This window comes from Ursus maritimus, unplaced genomic scaffold, assembly GCF_017311325.1.
Source record: "Ursus maritimus isolate PB19 unplaced genomic scaffold, ASM1731132v1 scaffold_32, whole genome shotgun sequence".
NCBI lineage: Eukaryota > Metazoa > Chordata > Mammalia > Carnivora > Ursidae > Ursus > Ursus maritimus.
In genome coordinates, this window is record NW_024425786.1 from 17,787,645 (window position 1) to 17,807,927 (window position 20,283).

General features: G+C 48.0%; 1 pseudogene; it reads right to left on the reverse strand.

The window, feature by feature from the left end:
- Positions 1 to 16,024: 16,024 nt before the first annotated feature.
- Positions 16,025 to 16,858, reverse strand: LOC103666786 (annotated as a pseudogene).
- Positions 16,859 to 20,283: the final 3,425 nt, after the last annotated feature.

The following is a 20,283-nucleotide window of genomic DNA, read 5'->3' on the forward strand; positions in this document are numbered from 1 at the left end:
CTTTGATTTTGACACCCCACATCGCTCATTGGCAAATGCTTTTGGCACCTCCCAAACCACCCCAAAGTAGCCCTTCTCCCCGCTTCCACTCTTGTACCCCAAATCCTCCCGTGGACACTGCAGCAGTCTCTTCCCTCCCTGGCCTCCCCGCCCCACCCCTCCTGGTCTAATCCGCGGTCCACACAGCAGCCCGAGGGGTCTCCTTACAGCAAACTCAGTCAAACTTGAGTCCGTCACAAACTCCGAGGCAGGGCATTTGGGCCAGCGGACACCATCCACACCGGCCTCTTCCTCGGACGGAATTGTGACCCCCTTGCCACTGGCCTCCGGCCTTGGCGTTCGCCTGGCTGGTGCCTCCACCCCAGTCACATTCCCGCTCCCCTGTGGTCCCGGGAGGCCTGCCTGACCTCCCCTACAGCATCCGCCCCCGCCCCAGTTACTCTCTGTCCCTTTATCCCACTTCATTCTCTTCGTGGCCTTTATCCCGATCGAAACTCTGCTCTTTATTTGTTTACGGTCTTGCCTATTCATAGCCTTCCCCAACCAGAATGGTCAGCTTCTTGGGAGAGGGGCCCTGTCCTGCCCGCTGCTGCTGTGTCCTCGTGGCCACAGACAGGCACCCGGAAAATGCTTGGTAAATGTGGGAATCCAGCTGTAGGTGTCATCTGTCTTTAAATCACAGTTCAGATGTCATCCAGACCCTCTTTCCCTCCTCTGGGCCTCCGACGCGTCTGTATCTCTCTGGCTGAGTCCCTTGGGCCTGGTTTTCCCAGCTCTGCAGTGAGCTCCCAGAAATCAGGGACCCGGGTCTGCTCGTGTCTGGGCTCTGCACAGAGCCTGGGAGGGAGAAGGTTCTGCATATATCCAGATAGCGACAGTGGGTGCCTAAGGAGGGTTGAGAAGGGCCCTGCAGTTTGCTGATGGTTTCAGAAGCTTCACAGACAAATGTCACATCCCCTGCTATAGCAGATTAGAGATGGCTGCAAATTCTGCGACATTCCTCTTACAGGGAGGCAGGGTTTAAGTCCCCTTGAGCCTGGGTGGACCCATGACAACAGCTCTGACCACCAGAATATAGCAGAAGGGATGCTCTTCCAGGTCCTGGGTCGGGCCCTGAGAGACTGTAACTTCTATGCGCTGTCACGGGGAGCCTCGAGCTGCCACGGCCGCAGCGCTTACGACCTTGGCTGGTGAAACCCGGCACAGAGGCCTCAAGACCACGTGGAGAGGGGGCCCAGCCCCACCGCCGCCCCCACAGAACTGCCAGGAATGTGGGTGAAGCTTCAAAGAAGCCCAGCTGCCGCTGGACCAAGCCACCATGCCACGTAGAGCTAAATCGTGGCCCCGCTGCCCCCTGCCTGGATGTCCAGCCCACAGGAGCGTGAGATGCAATGGAATGTTTGCTTTAAATCACCAGCCTTGTAATAGGTTATCGGGACACATGTCAACTCCGTCGGAGGCAGCTGCTCGCACGAGTCTGAAGCTGTGCCTGCTGGGGAAGGTTCTGTGATCTATGAGCGAGGTCTGCTGTCAGTATCGGAGGGAAGATGGGGCATGACCAGGGGCTGCCCTTTCCATTATTCCCGGCGAATTGTGCCGAGTACAGGAGGATGTGATTTTATTTAGTCCTCACAGGTAGGGCTTATCATCCCCATCCTATAAACGGAGAGACTGAGGCACAGAGCGATTATAAAGCTTGCCCGAGGTTACCCAGCTCACAGCAGGCAGAATAGGTTCTGGGGCTCCAAAGTCCACACTTTCCCCACTAAGCAAGGCAAGAACACAAAACTCTCCCCCGGCAGAGGTTGTCAAACCTCCCCTCTGTCCTGATCGATTGCTGACCCCTCGCCCTGCCTTCTGTTTCTTTGCCAGCCCTCAGACCTCACAGCCAGGCCTTGACTCTGGGGCTGGAGGCAGCTGGCACGGGGCCAGCATCCCCAGGGCCCCAGAACTGCTGGGTTTCCCCTCTGTCATGGGAGGCTGGAGCTTAGGTATCTCTCAAGGGTGGAACCAGGCGGGTTTGTAAAGGGCTTAACAAAATACCCGTTTCATAGCTCCGGGAGCCCACGAAGCCAAGCGCTCCATGCAAGGTTCTTAGAGAGCAGTCGGGCCACACTTTCTTGGGGGAGTTGGAAGCCTTGGGTGGGCAGGGGACGGGGCGGGGGCTGCGAGCTCAGGTCCCACTCCATCCCTTCCTGGAGGTGTGATCTTGAACCAGTGACTTAGTCTTCATCTGTTCAGTGAGGAGTATTAGACCTCCCTTGCACAGTGATTTTGAAGGTAAAAGGATTTAATATTAGTGAATTTCTAGAACAATGCTTGGCACACACGGGTGCTTATTAAATATTTCTTGATGAATTAATGAAATGTTGGAAAGCTCTTTGCGACGTTGGGGTGCGTGCTCAGTCTGGATCCCATGCTGCCTGGCTCTGTGTACTCACTGTGCCTGGCATAGAGTAGGCACCTAATAATGTATTTGCTGAACAAATTCTTCCAAGTCCAACCTAAGGTAGTCATTTCCAGGCACAATAAAAAATGATATAATACATTCCAAAGCAGACAGAATTTATTCAGGTGACGATAATACTTCTGCTCTTCAGACCCCATATTGGGCAGCCTAATCTGTGAACCAGGAAGCAGGCCAAAAAAAAAAAAAAAAAGTCTCTGGACACACGGAACAGGCAATAGAAAGTTCACGCATCAATACCTATGACTTTTCTCCTGGAAGTACCCTCTGATCCTCATTTTAAACCTCGTTACTCTTGGTTGACAAACAAATCCAACAAGCATCCCATGGTGGTCTCAAAGCCCACCCCAGACTGGAAGAAGTGAGCTGGGGATGAAGAAACCCCCAGAGACAGGGAAGTGCTCAGGCGGGAGTGATTCCAATGGGCAATTGAGCTGCACATCCATAAAATAGGAATGATAACAAAATTCAGCACGAGTGCATGATAGTGCGAATTCTAGTAAACCAGGATGGGCAGCGGACTCCTGGTCTGCTGGAAGTTATGACCAGCTAGCTATGCAGGCTGCCCTGACTTGGCGACACACAATCTTGCATTTTGCGTGACTTTGGGCTCCACTTCGGCTGTTATGGCGAGTTTTAGTGAGGCAACGTTACTCACTGAGGACTTCATGTATGCCAGGAGCTTCTGGGCCCTTCTTCACTTGATCCCCACAACCAGCCCATGGGATGGGTGTTCTTATCCTCTTATTAGACAGCGGGGCTTCTTCTCAGCCTTGGCACTGTTGACATGGGGGACAGATAATTCTTTCTTGTGCATTACAGGATGTGAACAGTATCGCTGGCCCCTAACCACTAGATGCCGGGAACACCCCCACCCCCAGTTGTGATGAACAAATATCTCCAGACAATGCCCAAGGCTCCTGGGCTGAATCACCCCCAGTTGAGAACCTCCAGTAGAGGCATAGAAACTGAGGCTCAGAGACAGTGAGGGTTGTCCAAGGTCATACAACTCGGAGTGCTGTGCTGGGATTTGTGCCCAAGTTCACAGGGCATGACACCATAAGCTCTGAGCTCCTAAAAGGTTGCTCCATAGAGACTATTGTGAGGCTCAGATGGGATCATATTCTGGATAAAGGTCACAACTTGCTGCTCTGAAGCCATTAGTGACCAAGCTGGGCCCCTTGGGGATGACCTTTGTTCTTGGGGACATATTCCCCGAACTTCACCCTTCCTGGTTTCCTCTCCACAAGGTGGAGGGAGCAAGGAAGGGCCATATCTGGGACCCTGTACTCCATTTTTGATAGGCTCCTGGCTTCTGTCCCTCCTTGCCCCCAGTCTGGGTCGACAGGGTTATTACCCGAGCTGGTTGCCTTGTACAGGGCACAAGGATGGCTGTTGGGTAGGATGGAACCCAGCAACGCCAGAATTTGGTGGGGCATTGTGTTAAGAGGGCTTCTGAGGTCACATCTGGACTTAGTAGGGAAGAGGATTGTGCTGGTTAGTGGGCACAAGGAGTAGGGGTGTACTGAACCATTTCTGTCCCTGCCTTAAGGCTAGAGGGAGCTGATTCTCCGAGGCATATCCTGGGTCAGACTCTAGAAGGCAGACCTTCGACAGAGGGATGGAGCATCTGTATCCCTTGGGGCCTCGTTTTCTGTGATCGGGATGGGCAGGAGTCTGAGCGTTCTAGGCGGAGGGTTCTCTTGAGGGTGTGTAGAGAGGGCACCTCTTGCACATAGAGGTAGACAGGGAGCTGGGCATTCGATTTTGCTGAGTTTTGCATTCCCCCTGCCTCCTATATTTTAAGGCAATTCTTAAGCACATCACAAAATTGGATTGAATTTGTATTTTGGAAGATTCTTTCCTAGAAGTAAAAAGCACCTGAAATCTCTTATGGAATGAAGTGAGTTAAAAAAAAATTGTATTGAAAACACAAAGTAGAATACATTTATAAAGTGGGAAGTAATGTTTTCTTCCACTCCAATGATTGCAGACGTTGCCAGTGTAAGGAACACTGGGCAGTGTGCAGGGAGCTGGCGACAGCGGGGGCAGCGCGAAGGGCACTGCTGGCAGCTGACTGCCCCCTGCCCACTTTGTTCCTGTGCTAGGTCTCGTAACCACCTGGGCTCAGTGTTCTCCTCTATAAAAAGGGAATCGTAATTATGCCCGTATTAGCACAGGAAATGAGCTGTTGAAGGCATGTTAAACAGGAGAGATTTAACATGGGGAATTAGAAGCTTACAGAATCACTGGAAGGGAACCATCTCCAGGCTGGGCCTCTGGGAACCATGAGAAGTGACGCACCAGGGAGCTGCAACATCTTTGAGGTCAGGCTCAAAACACACCCCTAACTGCCAATCACATCTCAGGAAGGCAGATGAGGAAGCCTTCTTGGCACCTGTGTTTAAAGGGCATCAGAATCTGAAGCAGAAAAATGTCTTATGTCCCTGCCTTTGCTGGTCAGCAGAACAACTAAAAAGGAAAAGGGGGTTCTGCCTCTCCTCCTACAAACATCGCACTAGGGCATCTAATTGGCAGAATAACTCCTAGCCAGAACCCTGAGTGCAAGGGAGTCTGGGAAATGTAGTTTTTCCACTTTCTAACCTTCTCACCAAGATAGTCTGTGTCCTTTGGGAGAAGATGCAAGGACAGGATTAAACATGCAAGGATCTTACTAGGGGAGCTGCCTGAGTGAGAGAAAATGGGGAGGGAACTGGGCAAGACTGGGAGATTGCAAAGTAGGTCTGACCCTGAGTGAGGGGGAGATGGAGAAAAGGTTGGGTGGGAGCATCTAAGGAAGTTTTGGCAAAGCCAAAGTCGATAAAGGACTCGCTGTCTCAAAGGACCGAGTCTGTGTTGGCATCCCAGTCTTTCAGGAAGCCGTCCCATGGGGATGGATCTCAAAGCTTGGCGATAACCTGGGGCTCTAACACCCTCCCCCATTGTAGCAAGTTTTTGAGGCATGTTCTCGCACCTGCTTCAGGAAGGTGGGATGGAGGTGGCGTGAATCGATCCACAGAACCCACCATGATAACAGTATCTGCTTCCTAGGATCATTTGAGGGTTAGATGAGATGGTGTAAGCCGAGTACTTAGAGTAAGCGTGCAGTGTGTCCTGGAAACGAGTAATTGTAGGAGGATGTGCTGTGGGCCTACAGGGTGTCCACTGGCTGTGTCCTCATCCACAGGGAAGCCTATCGTGACGCAGGCTCCAGGCCCCTTGGACATACACAAGATTTAACGGGAGGCCTGCATTTCTAAGACCACGGCTGTAGGTGTCCGGGAAAGGAGCGCTGAGGCTGAGTAGAGGGAGGGGAAGAAAGACTTTGAAGAGGAGATGGAGCCTGAGCAAGGTCTTGAAGAACGAATAGGAGTTCAAGGTGAAGGAGCGGAGGACATTCCAGGTGGAGGGAACAATGCATACAAAGGCCGAGTGGCTCCCACAAGCATCTTGGTGTGGTCAGGTCAAGGATATTTTTTTCTTTTCTTTTATTGAACATTTGCTCATGGCCATGTTCAGGGCTAAGGGTTTAGCATGCTTTACATCACTGAGTCCTCACAACAACCTATGAGGTCAGGATTATTACCACTCTCATTTTGTGGGGGGGGGAGCAACGGAGGCTCAGAGAGGCTGATTGACTTTCTCCAAGTCACACAGCTATTTTAAGAGGAAGTCAAGGTTGGAATCCGTCTGTGTCCAAAGCCCTTGCTGTTGATGTTCCCGGGAGAAGAGACTGAAGGAGCAGGTACGGATCTATAAGGGACATGTGTGCACGTAGAGTAGGGCATCTAGGAACACAGACTTTGGTGTCACCAGGAGTGGGTTCAGATCTACTGGTGCTGGCTGTGTGGCTTTGGGCAAGTTAGTTAGCTGCTCCGGGGCTTGTTTTCTTCATCTGTGAAATGAGGCAATAATGCCCACCTTATGGTAGGTGGTGAGATGAAGTGAGTTAGGATTGGTAAAGCACCTAGCTCAGTGCCTGGTACGTAGTAAGCGCAGTAAGTCCTTGGGAGCTGTCGTTAACTCAACGCACACTTGTAGACAACGGGGAGCTGAGGGCTCTAGGCTGGAAGGTTGCAAACACCTCCAGGACATCTGCTAGGGAGCAGAGCCCCGAATTGCTACTCAAAGGGCGTGCTTTCGGGCACTGGCCAGCAGTGGCCAGGACCGCTTTGGGGCAGGTGAGAATCCTGGAGGCAGCTGGCTTTGTGGTCCTTCTAGAAGTCTCGCCACGTGGCCAGTCACCCACTGCCTGGTCCACAGACAGCAACTTAGGTTACTTTGGAAAATCTCGGGAGGGGCCCGCTGAGCTGAGGGGAGGGAGAAAGCCATCTCACAGGGCTCGCTGTACTAGGCTGGGCCACAACTTTGTAGATGTGACGAGTATTTATTCCTTGGGTGGTGGAATAACTGGGGGTTCTTTCTCACCCCTTGTGTTTTTGCATGTTTTCTACCCTATGTGCTGATTTCCATTTTTTAAAAAACAAAATAAATATTATTTATTTATTATTTTAATGTTTTTTTTATTATATTATGTTAGTTACCATACAGTACATCCCCGGTTTCCGATGTAAGGCTCGATGGTTCATTAGTTGCCTATAACACCCAGTGCACCATGCAATACGTGCCCTCCTCACTACCCATCACCAGTCTATCCCATTCCCCCACCCCCCTCCCCTCTGAAGCCCTCAGTTTGTTTCTCACAGTCCATAGTCTCTCATGGTTCATTCCCCCTTCTGATTACCCCCCCTTTGTTTATCCCTTTCTTCCCCTACCGATCATCCTAGTTCTTATGTTCCATAGATGAGAGAAATCATATGATAATTGTCTTTCTCTGCTTGACTTATTTCACTTAGCATTATCTCCTCCAGTGCCATCCATTAAATATTATTTAAAAGGGAAAACATAGCCCCCTCCCCCTGGGGAGGCTGACTCACGTCTCCCGCAGCACCCCGCTAGAGGGCCGAGCATCCCTGCCCTCCCTCTATGGGAACAGGCCTTCAAACCCATCTGGGGCAGGCCACTCTCTGTCCTTATCAGTAAGCGCATGATGGCTTGTGCGTCGCTAGGACTTCTTGGTCTCGGGACCACTTGACGTTTGTAAGCATTACTGAGAGTTTTTGTAGGTTACATCTGTTGCTAATTTTCACATTAGAAATGAAATCTGAGAAATTGGAGTAATCATTCATTCAATAATTCATTCAAAGCAGTAGTTCTCAGTCGGGGGCAGTTTTGCCTTCCAGGGGACACTTGGCAACGTCTGGAGACATTTTTGTTCATCACGATGGGGGGTTAGGGAGTGTTACTGGCAACTAGTGAGCGGACGTCAGCGAGGTGCTGCCGATACCCTTCCTGCACAGGACGGCCCCACAACAGAATTAGCTGGTCCGAAAGGGCAATCGTGCCGAGGTTGACAAACCCTGATTTAAAGTAAGGGTAATAAACTCATTAGACGCTGACATGAAAACATATTTTTATAAGAAATGATATTTTGCAGGGGCGCCTGGGTGGCTCGGTCAGTGGAGCATCCAACTCTTGGTTTCGGCTCAGGGTGTGATGTCCAGGTCCTGGGATCGAGCCCCGCATCCGGCTCCCTGCTCAGCGGGGAGCCTGCTTCTCCCTCTGTCTGCCACTCTCCCTGCTTGTGCTCTCTCTCTCTCAAATGCATAAATTAAATCTTTAAAAAAAAATAAAAAATTTTAAAAAATTTAAAAATTTAAAAAAAAGAAATAGTATTTTCCAAATAAAAAACGTAGCCAGAAGAGTGGCGTTGTTTTCCGATTTTTTTCAGACCTCTTCAATGTCTGTTTTCTTGTGGCCACTACTGCATTCAATATGTTGCACTGTTGCAATCCACATGCCATGCACCTTCTGGAAGACTCCAGAAAATGAGTTTTGTCAGAGAACGAGAATGAAAAAGACAAAGAATGTCTCAATACTATTAGGAAAATTGTTTTGACCTGTGGAACCCCCAAAGTGTCTCTGGGACCCCAAGGAATCCACCTTTGGAGAATGGCTGCTATAGGAAGACCTTCCCAGACTATTTCCAGAAACAACTGTCGTGTTTTGGGTGTGATCTGGCCCCGCTGTCCCCTGTGGGAGGGCAGTTGGGGGTTGGAGGGGGAGGAATTGGTGAAAAGCCAAATGTGTGTGGTGCCCCGAACCCAGCCCCCCTTCTCCTCACTCCCTGGTGTTACTTCTGTCAGCCCCTAGACAAACGTGACAATTTCTAAGGACAGATCTCACATCTCACCTCCGTGAGACAACAACAGGCCAGACAAGTGAGAAGAAAAGGAAAGAGGAGAAAGGGGTGGGGGAGGTGGGCTTCCCTGGCCGTTCTAAGAGGGAGGAAGGGGTGCCCCCAGCTGTTTTGGGGTCCCACGGCCCTGGGTGTGTGTGGATGGCCCACGCCTTGGCCTTGCCCATGAGCCCGGCCCTGAGAGCAGCAAGCAAGGTGGCCTGCCTGGTCTCTGAGTCACCCACCTGAGTTTCACAGGGCGAGATAGGCTAATTTTTGGCAAGGAGAGAGGGAGCCCCAGGCTTTGAGGCCCAGCAGGGGTGAGCCAGGGTGTCGCCTCTTCTCTCAGAAGGAGCCATGAATCCAGGTCAGGAAGCGAGCCACTCAGGAGGCCTGGCTCCCTGGGTCCCCCCCTGGGTGAGCCCTTCATTGTCCCCAAGCCCCTGGGCGGGTGGAGAGTTCCAGCTGCCAGCTATGGCGCTATGGCGGCTGAGGAAACGGGAGCACCAGGGCATTTATGGAGCACCTGCTGTGTGCAGCAGGCACTGATCTAATTCCTTGCAGTACATTTTGCATTTAACCCTAGCCACACCTGCACCATGGGGATTGTCATCAGCCCCGTTTTGCCCATGAGAAAAACAAAGCCCAAGGAGGAAATTACTTATCTATGGTCCAGGGAGACTAGAACTGGGATCCGGTCTTGCTTTGTCAGGATCCGCAGCCCAGACTCATGACCTTTCACCTATAAATTGTTGTGCTAAGAGTCAGGCATTTACTAACGTACCAGATTACGAAGGCCCTCTCTGAGCCCTGTGCTAGATGCCGGAGATACAAACCATAAAACCCACTCCCCGCCTTCCTCCCTGCTCTCTGCGAGGTGGGAAGGTGCAAGGGGGAGGGGAGGGTTGGGCAAGGAAACAGGCGATTATACTGGATGGTGCCAAGTGCTGTGATGAGGTAAGCAGGGTGCAAGGGAGCCCCGGAGGCCCCTGACTCAGCCTGGGGGGAGGGTGGGCAAGGACGGCTTCCTGGAGGAGATGATGCATAAGCTTGAGACAAGCTGGGGGTCACCAAACAAGGAGGAGGAAGAGCATCCCAGCTGGAGGAATGGCTCTTTAGGGACACACACCCAGTGACCCTACTCCCCCTTTTGACTCATTACTGGGACACTATTTTTTTTTTTTTAAGATTTTATTTATTTATTTATGTGACAGAGAGACAGCCAGCGAGAGAGGGAACACAAGCAGGGGGAGTGCGAGAGGAAGAAGCAGGCTCGTAGCGGAGGAGCCCGATGTGGGACTCGATCCCGGAACGCCAGGATCACGCCCTGAGCCGAAGGCAGACGCTTTAACGACTGCACTACCCAGGCGCCCCTGGGACACTATTTCTAGCTAGAAGTTGTGGAGTTCTGGGATTTCTTCCACAAGCCCCCTACCCTGTTGACATCCTATTTCTGGGAGAGAATCAGCTGGGGCACTTATCTGGGGAATAACAGCAGTCCCTTCCCCTGCATGGAAGCTGGGCACAGTGGTGGTGGATGGGGACTCAGGGTGGCTCCAGGCCTGGCCGTGTGGGGTTTGGGGGGGGGGTTGGGAGTGGGGGTGCAGGAGGTCAAGCTGCTCTTAGAAATAAGTATTTGCATGCTGAGTGTGATTTTCATGCTGGGCATGAACCTAGGCACTGGACATAAAGTACCTCGCTGGGATTTTACAGTTGTGAACCTCGGGATGAATCCTTTCACTGAAGACCATACACACTTGCACACCCACGCGGTACAAGACCAATCCTGACAAAGGGGTCCCGTGTTTTCCTTTACCAGCCAAAGCCTACAACCGTGTGGCCGCGGCGTACAGAGGTTACAATGTGCTTGCTTGGCTTACCGTGAAATGATACACATTCGGATGACTTTTTCGGGGGGGGGGGTAGTGTATACTCTTTCTTCTTACTATGTCTGTCTATCACACAACCTCCTTGTTGGTACCATCATGAGGCCACTTCGCAGAGGAAGCAAAGTGAGCCCTGAGGAGCGAAGGCACCGGCTTGGGGGGAACAGTGGGGCTGGAATCGGAGCTCAGACAGCCTGGCGCCCAAACCCCTAGATCCTCACCCAGCTTCTCCAATGCCGAATAAATCCATGATTCTGGGAAGCCCCCTCCTCCCGTTAGCCTGTCTGAGCCTGGCCTAGCCTAACTCTGGCCGGCTGGCTCTTTCAACCCTTTCTCTCCCCCAGGGGAGCGCAGGGTGGGAGAGGGAGGAAAGTGTCCAGAGTGTGTGTTTAAGGTTTTCCCAAGTGACTCAGGGGCTGGGCCCCAAAAGAAAGTCAGCCCGGCATGCCTGGGCAAGCCCCCTGTCCTGGTTCCCCTCTTTCCCCAAACAAGGGGATGAGTATAGGGCCACTTGGGGCCGAGAGGGGCGGTAAGGGGGCCAGGGTGTGGGGGTTGCCAATTGGGGGGTAGAATAAAAAGATCTTAAAACAGATCACCAGTAGGGAAGTGATTTCTTGCTTCGAAATAACTTCAAAATAGGAACTCCTGACAAAGAAGAAAGCGTAAAACCCACAATCTCGTCACTCAGGCATAAACACTGTTCATATTTTGGGCGTGGTTCCCCCCAGGGCTTGGTGTATGCACCTATCTGTATACATATTTATATTTCTAATAATAAATGTATTCATAATAACATGTTATTATTGCCAAAATAACGTGTCTTCACGGTAGAACTTTTAGAGAGTAGAAATGAAGACAAGAAGGTAAAAAATGATGGTCTCAGCTAGGATGACTTTCTAGGTTTTCCTGTTTTCTTGTCAATTATCTTATAATGAATACATTAATACAGAGCTCGAGCCACTCCTGTTGCTAGAGTTTTCAGCAGGGAGGTGAGCTCACTGAAATCATTTCTCCAAACAAACAGAACTTAGTCACGGATTTTAGCCTCTTTTACATGGCAGGCCCTCTTGAGATTCCGGTAAGAGCTACAGACACACAAAAACACACACGTAAACGTTTTCCTAAAATCCGGGGTCCACAGACTCCCTGAAGCCCCTACATCGGAGCCATGGCCTCAGGCTCAAACTCCGCCAGGTCCTGAATTATCAAGTGAAGAAGTGCTCCAGATCCCAGAGCCCAGAGGAAAGTCACACCCAGCACCCCCACCCCTGAACTTGAGCCCACGCACCCTTTCTCACCTGAATATTTTTATGGGGGGCGGTTCAGTGTCCTTGGCAGTTTAGGAGGGGTTCCTGCTGGTTTAGGATTTCGGTCCTTGAAAAAACCTTCATTGTCCTCATTTTGCTTTGCTTCTAAATACTTAAGTTTTTTTAAACATTTCGATGTGATTTCCAACATACAGAAAAGTAGTGTGGATAATACAGGAACTACTACACTCTGTTTTGTTTTGTTACAAAAATAACACATGCCAGTGGTAACACGTCAAATGACGCAGAAGTGGGGGAGGGGGGGAGTTAACAGGCTTTCATTTCCCTTTCCAACACACAGAAGGGAAACCTTCTCTAAGCCCCTGGGAACATACATAAGTACATACGTATGTGTGTTATTTACAGGAATAGGTTCCTTTTGCTTAAAAAAAAAAAGCACCTTATTTTATACATACAGAATAGTTTCTATGTCTGAGATTTATGTTTTCTGTTAATTGAAACTATATATAGGGGCTCCTGGCTGGCTGTCGGTGGAGCGTGTGTCTCTTGATCTTGGGGTTGTGGGTTCGAGCCCCACGTTGCATATAGAGATTACTTTAAAATATATAAATAAATAAAGCCACTAAATACAGCTATCCAGGGCCGGATTGCTGACTTCCAACCATCCACAGGGAAAATGCTCAGAAAAACATGAGGGAAAATGAAAATGTAAGCAGAAAATCAAGGGGATGGTTGAGCCTCGTCCAAGGAGCATGCGTGGGGATCTCTCAGTGATCCGGAGAACAGCCTGGCACAGTTTGCTTCTTTCATTCAGTATTTTTTCTGACATCCTCTAGGCTGACTTCATTCCTGTTGGTGCTCCATGCTTTTTCATTATATTGTTGGGCGGTACTTTCTTCCACCCGTGTTCCATACGCACACATGCGGGTGGTTTCCGGTTTTCGGCAGTGGACACACATCCTGATACAATACTCATCCTGTTCCGTCTTTAACTGGGCTGTACCCAGACCACAGAAAACTTCCGTGCGAATCAGCGAAAGGTGCCTCTGCAGGCAGACGTGGGCCTGTAAAAAGGCTCCACTTGGCTCGACAAGTAGAGTGTACGCTGGATTCCGCCCCCACGTGCCCCTCAGCCTGGTGTCCTTGTGCAGTGAGAAACCTGACCATCTGTATATGGTAATCTCACCTTCCACACTAATTTTTCCTCGAGTAGGAGGGATCTCTGAAAGTAAGACTGCTCAAAGTGTACGTGTGCATTCTTAGCTGTAAAAGATTCTGCTAGATTCATGTGTGTGTGCACGTGCAAGTGTGCTGACAAAATTGGTGTCATGTTATAGTTGCTATAACATATTTGTATGAACTGTAACATATTTCAGGCCTAACATATTTTGACTGCCTTTTCTGTCACTACAAATTCTATGTTTGCATCTTGATTTTTTAAACACCTTTGGAGGTATAACTGACATACAGTAAACTATACCTATTTTTTTTTCCGGCAATAGATAAAGCTTTATTAGAAAATTCTCACCCTTGGGCTCCTGCGTGGCTCAGTTGGTTGGGTTTCTGGCTCTTGGTTTCCGCTCAGGTCATGATCATGGTCCTGGGATCCCAACTGCGTTGGGCTCCACACTCAGTGGGGAGTCTGGGTGGAGATTTGGGGATTCTCTCTCCTCTCACTCTGCCCCTTCCCCGACTCGTGCACACATCGTCTTTCTCTCTCTCTCTCCCTCTAAAAGAAAAAGAAAAAAGAAGAAAATTCTCACCCCGGACTGGTGAAGCATAAGTTATACCTACTTAAAACGTACAATTTCTTACAAATTTCGCATCATTACATTGTATAACTGGAACTAATACATTACAGGTCAATTATATCTCAATAAAAAATAGATACACCCATAAATAGGCCAATAAAAAATGTAAAGCTTCATAAGTTTTGACATATGGATACACTGTTGAAGCTATAACCAAAATCAAGACAATGAACATATCCATCACCCCCAAAAGCCCCTTTGAAATCCCTCCCTCCCCTTCCTGCACACTCCCCAATCCCCAGGCAAACACTGCTTTGCGTTCCTCACTATAGGTTAGTTTATCCTTCCTACGATTGCAAAAACATGGAATTACACAGTATGTACTCTCTTTTGTCTAACTTCTTCCACTCAGCACAATCATTTTGCGAGTCATCCATGTTGTCGTGTGTAGCCGTAGCGCGTTCATTCGTACGGCTAAGCTCATTCATTTGTTCCATGGCGTGGATGTACCACACTGAATAGTCTGTCCACTCACCTGTTAATGGACATTTGGATGGTTTCACGTATGGGCCTCTGACAAATAATACGGGTGTGACAGTTCAGGCACAAATCTTAGTATGGATATAGGTTTTCATTTTTCTTGGGGAAAAGCCTCGGAGTAGAATGGCTAGATCACGCAGCTGCCGTGTGTTCAGCTTTCTAGGGAAATGCCAGACTTTTCCAGAGCGGTTGTACTGTTTTACATTCCTACTAACAGGAATTCCAGTTACTCTCCATGCTCACCAACACGACATAGCTGGTCTTTTTAATTTTTACAGTTTCATATGGGACATTTTTTCATGCCCACTTTCCATCTGTGCACCTTATTTGGTGAAGTGTCTGTTCCAATCTTTTGCCCGTTTGTAGATTGGGTTGGCTATTTTCTTATTATTGAGTTTTTTAAGAGTTTATAGATTCTGGACAAAAAGGTCCTTATCAGATGTCTGATTTGCAAACATTTTATTGCTTGTGTTTTATTTTTTATATTTTATGACTTTTTGTTTTTATTTACTTTGATTACATTTCATTTATTTTATTATTTTTAACAATTTAATTTTTTGTTGTTGTTTGCAAGCATTTTATTTAATTTTGTGGCTTGTCCTTTCATTCTCCTAATGGTGTTTTTTGAAGAGCAAAAGTCTTTAATATTAATGAAATTCAATTGATCAATTTTCCCTTTATGGTTTGGGGTATTTGTATCTAAGAAATGTTCCACTATCCAAGATGATAGAGGATTTTTCCTAATGTTTTCTTCAAGAAGCCTTATAGTTTTGGGGTGCCAGGGTGGGTCGGTTAAGCATCGGACTTTTGATTTTGGCTCAGGTCGTGATCTCAGGATCATGAGATCTAGCCCGGCATCAGGCTCCGTGTTCAGCGTGCTGTCTGCTTGGGATTTCCTCTCTCTCCCTCTGCCCCTCCCCCACTGCAAGTAAATCGATAAATCTTAAAAAAAAAAAAAAAGAAGTCTTATAGTTTTAAGTTTCACTTAGGTCTTTGATCCAGTATGAGTTAATTTTTATTTTGATATGTGATTTTGTTTTTAATTATCTTAAGTCTTATCACATAATTTACACATCTGTGCTGACATATCTCCTCCAGTCCTTCTAACGGGTTGGCAGAAGCACCATTACCAATCATACGTATGTGGGGATTCTACAGTTGTGTCTTTGAGTAACTGTTTAGAAGACAATCCTGAATTATGACTTAGTCTTAGTACAAAATTCACAAGCCAAGTTTGCTGCCACATCTTGTCACACTGAATTTTAAAAGCATCTGACCTTAGAGATCGTCTACAAAATGTGAGAAGTGCTAAATATTCCTTATTTAATACGATACATAAACCACACTAAAATGCCATTCGTGAGGCAAAAGGCAACATTTTCGATGCAGAGAATGTTAATTAAATTGGCATAGTGAAGACCACAAAGAAAAAGTGGACATAGGGGCGCCTGGGTGGCACAGCGGTTAAGCGCCTGCCTTCGGCTCAGGGCGTGATCCCAGCGTTATGGGATCGAGCCCCACATCAGGCTCCTCCGCTATGAGCCTGCTTCTTCCTCTCCCACTCCCCCTGCTTGTGTTCCCTCTCTCGCTGGCTGTCTCTATCTCTGTCAAATAAATAAATAAAATCTTAAAAAAAAAAAAAAAGAAAAAGTGGACATTGCCAGGTAATCTTCAGCCCTTGCCATTAACAGGCCAACGAACACAACCTGAAACACAGAGGAGTCTTGCTGTTCTCTATGACAGTGATATATTAAATATGTTTTATATATATATAGTATATTAATATAACTAGTTATATAAATCTAATATAAAACCAATCTCCTACTGGTTTAGAGCTGGCATTTACCATCGCTGGAACAGCTGAACATTACTAATCAATTACAGTCATATCTTCAGAAGGGGAAAACAGTGACAGCACTTGCGGAACCAGAATTCCTAGCAAAGTTCAGAAAGCTGATCACGTGCACTTCACCACAGGCCAATCTTACTTCCACCAGGACTGTCCAAAAGAAGTAGTCTATCAGCCAGTCATGATCTGAATTCTGGTGGACGAGATCAATTTAAATACGGTACACATTTAAAAAGTCATGAAACGTTTTTGTTTATTAATAGATAAGGCTATGGCCAACTATTACTCCTTAGTAGATTTTTGCTTTTTTTTTTTTTTTAAAGATTTTATTTATTTATTTGACAGAGAGAGAGACCACAAGCAGGGAGAGCGGCAGGCAGAAGGAGAGGGAGAAGCAGGCTCCCCGAATGGGATGTGGGACTCGATCCCAGGACCCCGGGATCATGACCTGAGCTTAAGGCACAAGCCCAACCGACTGAGCCACCGAGATGCCCCTCCTTAGTAGCTATTTTGAGATGAGTTATCCAGTTTCTGCACTGTCCCCTGTCTTCTTAACGCCCGTGAAGATCATTCTTGCTCCAGGGATGTACTTCTTGGGATTCTCCAAATAATCCATTAGTGTCTCCTCTCCCCAGGCGATGCCGTTGTTCTTGTTGGCATCCACGTGAGAAAATCCAGCTGCCTGACCTGTCTTTCACCCAAATAGACCATGGTGATTTGGCCCAGTTTTGTGCTTACCTCCCTTTGCCAGAGTATGGCACTGGGTACACTTCTGAACAAAAACCTTCTTCTCCTTCTCAACATCGCTCATTTATTAAATCACTCTTTCATCGGGTACGAAACAAAGATGGCTGTTCACAAGCCGGATGTCCGCTCTCTCCAATAGGGGGATTTTTTTTTTTATTAAAGATTTTATTTATTTATTCGACAGAGAGAGAGACAGCCAGTGAGAGAGGGAACACAAGCAGGGGGAGTGGGAGAGGAAGAAGAAGGCTCATAACGGAGGAGCCTGATGTGGGACTCGATCCCTGAGCGCCGGGATCACGCCCTGAGCCGAAGGCAGACGCCTAACCACTGTGCCACCCAGGCGCCCCCAATAGGGGGATTTTTTATACGTGTGGTACGAGGTATGGATGGAAGGAGTTTTGGTTTTCTTCGTTTTCTGCTTTTGGATATCCACTTGCACACAGATTTTAATGGCGAAAAATAACCATTTCCCAGCAAATTTCCTCCCCTCTTCCTGAAGACAATTCGTACCCTAGATGTTTTATTTCCTGCAGTGCTGTCTCCGCTGTGGGCACTTGGAGTGTTTGTTGAATGACTAAATGAGTCTGTCCCACCTCAAGGAATCCCAGAATGTCAGAGCTGGGACTACTTTCGATTATCTAGTCCAGATGAATCCCCTTATCCCCGTTTTATGGGGGAGGGACACTCTAGCTTAGGGAGAAGGAGTATCTGCCCACAGCAGGTAAGTGACAGAACTGAAGCTTAAACTCAGGGGCCCTAATTCTTTGTCTGGAGCACTTTCCATAACACCGTGCTGCTCCTGTCCCCAAAACTGTTTGCCAGCAAAAGGCCTAGATCTGCAACGCCATCTTGTGCAAGTGCTGACTAGGTGAACGCATCATCCTTAGGAAAGGCCACCATGTGTGAACGCCTGCTGTGTGCGGGCATTTTCCTGTGCCTGTCATTTAATGCTCACAACAGCCTATGAGAAGTTCATTATGGTCGCCGCTCTACAGATCAGGAAACTGAGGCCCGGAGAGCTTAAGCGATACAGGCTCATGGAGGAAGTGGGGCTCTGATTCCCGACTGCCAAACTCTAAAGCTTCCTTTTCCCTCACATGTTCCTCTTCTGGCCCTGCTCCTATCCAAGGGACCCCACAGAAGCAGGATGGCGGGTTGGTTCAGAACCCAAACTGGAGTTAGACAGCCTGGTGTGACCCTCACCTTGGATAAGTCAGCTATCCTGTATGAACTTCAGTTTCCTTCTCTCTAAAATGGGAATCATGCTATTAACAATGCCTGGCATACAGAGCTGTGAGATTAAAAGAGCTGACATGCAGACTAACCCTCAGAGCAGTGGCTGAGAATAGCCCTCAAGGAGTCTCAGCGGTCATCCCCCTGGGGACTGGGGAGGCTGGGACAGTCTGGTGGCAGCTCCCGAAGACCCACTAATAGAAGGGCAGAGGATTCCACGCACTGGGCCGAGGCGAGGCTGAGCAGAAGTGAGAAGGGGCCAAAGAGAAAGAGCAACCAAGACAAGAGGCCGGGAGGCTGCCCGCCTGTCCCAGGCTCCACAAAGAAAGATGAAGTTCTAGCCTGACCCGTTGGACTCTCTGCAGGACCTTCAAAAGGTGAGAATGCTCAGACACACTCTCACGCACAGATGGAGTGAGCTCACGTGTACCCATGAATTCATAGAACACTTACAATGTGAAGACCAGAGGGTGTGGTGTGGGGATCCCCTGTTGACTGTTTTCTGAGAATGATGGAGAAGGCATTCGAAGGGGTTGGTTCAGGCCATCATGAAACTACAGCTTCAGGTTTAGGAGGGATCTCAGAGATTTTTGTCCACTCTTTCTCTTCCTCCCTTCCCTCTTCCCCATTCCTGGGAGGCAAGAAAACACTATAGGTAACCACAGGCTTCAGGGCCCACAGTCGTGGGTTGGGATCTGGCTTCTTCTGGCAGGTTTGCAGATAAGCCATGTGCTCTCTCACTCACCTCTGGGCCTTTGCACATGCTGATCTGTCTGCTTAAGCCCTCTCTCTCAACCTTTCGTCAGACCAATGCCTCCTCCTTTCTTGGGACTTAGCTTAGACATCACTTCCTCTGGGGAGCCTTTTCTGAACACTGCCTACCCCATTTTGCCCTAAGCTAAAGACTTTCAGAACATTGGGTTTTGTCCAGCACATACACATCATGCTATGTTCAATGATCTGGTTTTTTTGGTCCGTCTCCCCCACTAGCCTGGGAGCTCCTCAATGCAGAGATCATGGCTTCTTTGTTATGTAGTTTTAGACAATTCATTTAACTTCTCCAAGCTTCAGTTTCTTTACTGGGTTGTTGTGTAGATTAAATCAGATAACCAAACAAAATTCATATAAAGTCCTTCATTTAGTACTTGGCATACGGTAGGTGCCCAAGAGATCCTTTAGTTCATGGTGACGATGATGACAACTGCATTTGTCGAGACTTGCTACAATCAATAAACTCTAGAAATTTCAGAGGTTTAAAACAATAAAAGTTATTCTACTTCCGGGAATATATCCAAAAGAATCAAAAGCAAGAACTCTAACAGATATTTGTACACCAGTGTTTATAACAGTGTTCTTTACAATAGCCAAAAAGTAGAAACAACCCAAATGTGATGAATGGATAAACAACATGTGGGGTATACATACAATGGGATATTATTCAGCCTTAAAAAGGAAGGAAATTCTGACACCTGCTACAACTTGAATGAACCTTGAAAACATTGTGTTATGTGAAATAACCCAGATACAAAAACAAATACTGTACAATTCCACTTATATGAAGTACCTAGAGTAGTCAAATTCATAGAGACAGAAAGTAGAATGGTGGTGGCCAGGGACTGGGGGAGTGGGAATGGCCAGTTATTATTTAAGGGGGACAGAGTTTTAGTTTTTCAAGATGAAAAGAGTTCTAGGGATGGATAGTGGTTGCCCAACAATGTGAATGTACTTAATGCCACTAAATTGTATACTTAAAAATAGTTAAGGGGCACCTGGGTGGCTGTTGGTTGATCATCCAACTCTTGGTTTTGGCTCAGGTCATGATCTCAGGGTCATCAGATCGAGCCCCACATGAGGCTCCACGCTCAGCAGGGAGTCGGCTTGAGATCCTCTCTCTTCCTCTCCCTCTGCCCCTCCCCGCACTCACAAGTTCGCTTTCTCTCTCTCAAAAAAATAAACATATCTTTAAAAAATAGTTAAAATGTAAGTTATATGTTATGCTTAATAATAATAAAAAGAATGTTAAAAAAAATAAACGTTTTCTCTTCATTCCAGTTACAGTCAACGAGGGTGCTCCTATTTGGGGATTCTCCCCCATGCAGTGGTTGGGGATGTAGGCTCTTTCCACCTTATGCCTCTGTCATCGTCAGCATGTGGGTCCCAGTGTCACCCTAGAATAGAAGTTGCAAACTATACTGTGTGAACAAAATCCAACTAGTAGCCTGTTTTTATATAGCTTTAAACCTGAGAATGGATTTCCATTTCCAAAGCATTGTGAAGAAGAAGCGGGGGGGGGGGGGGGGGGGG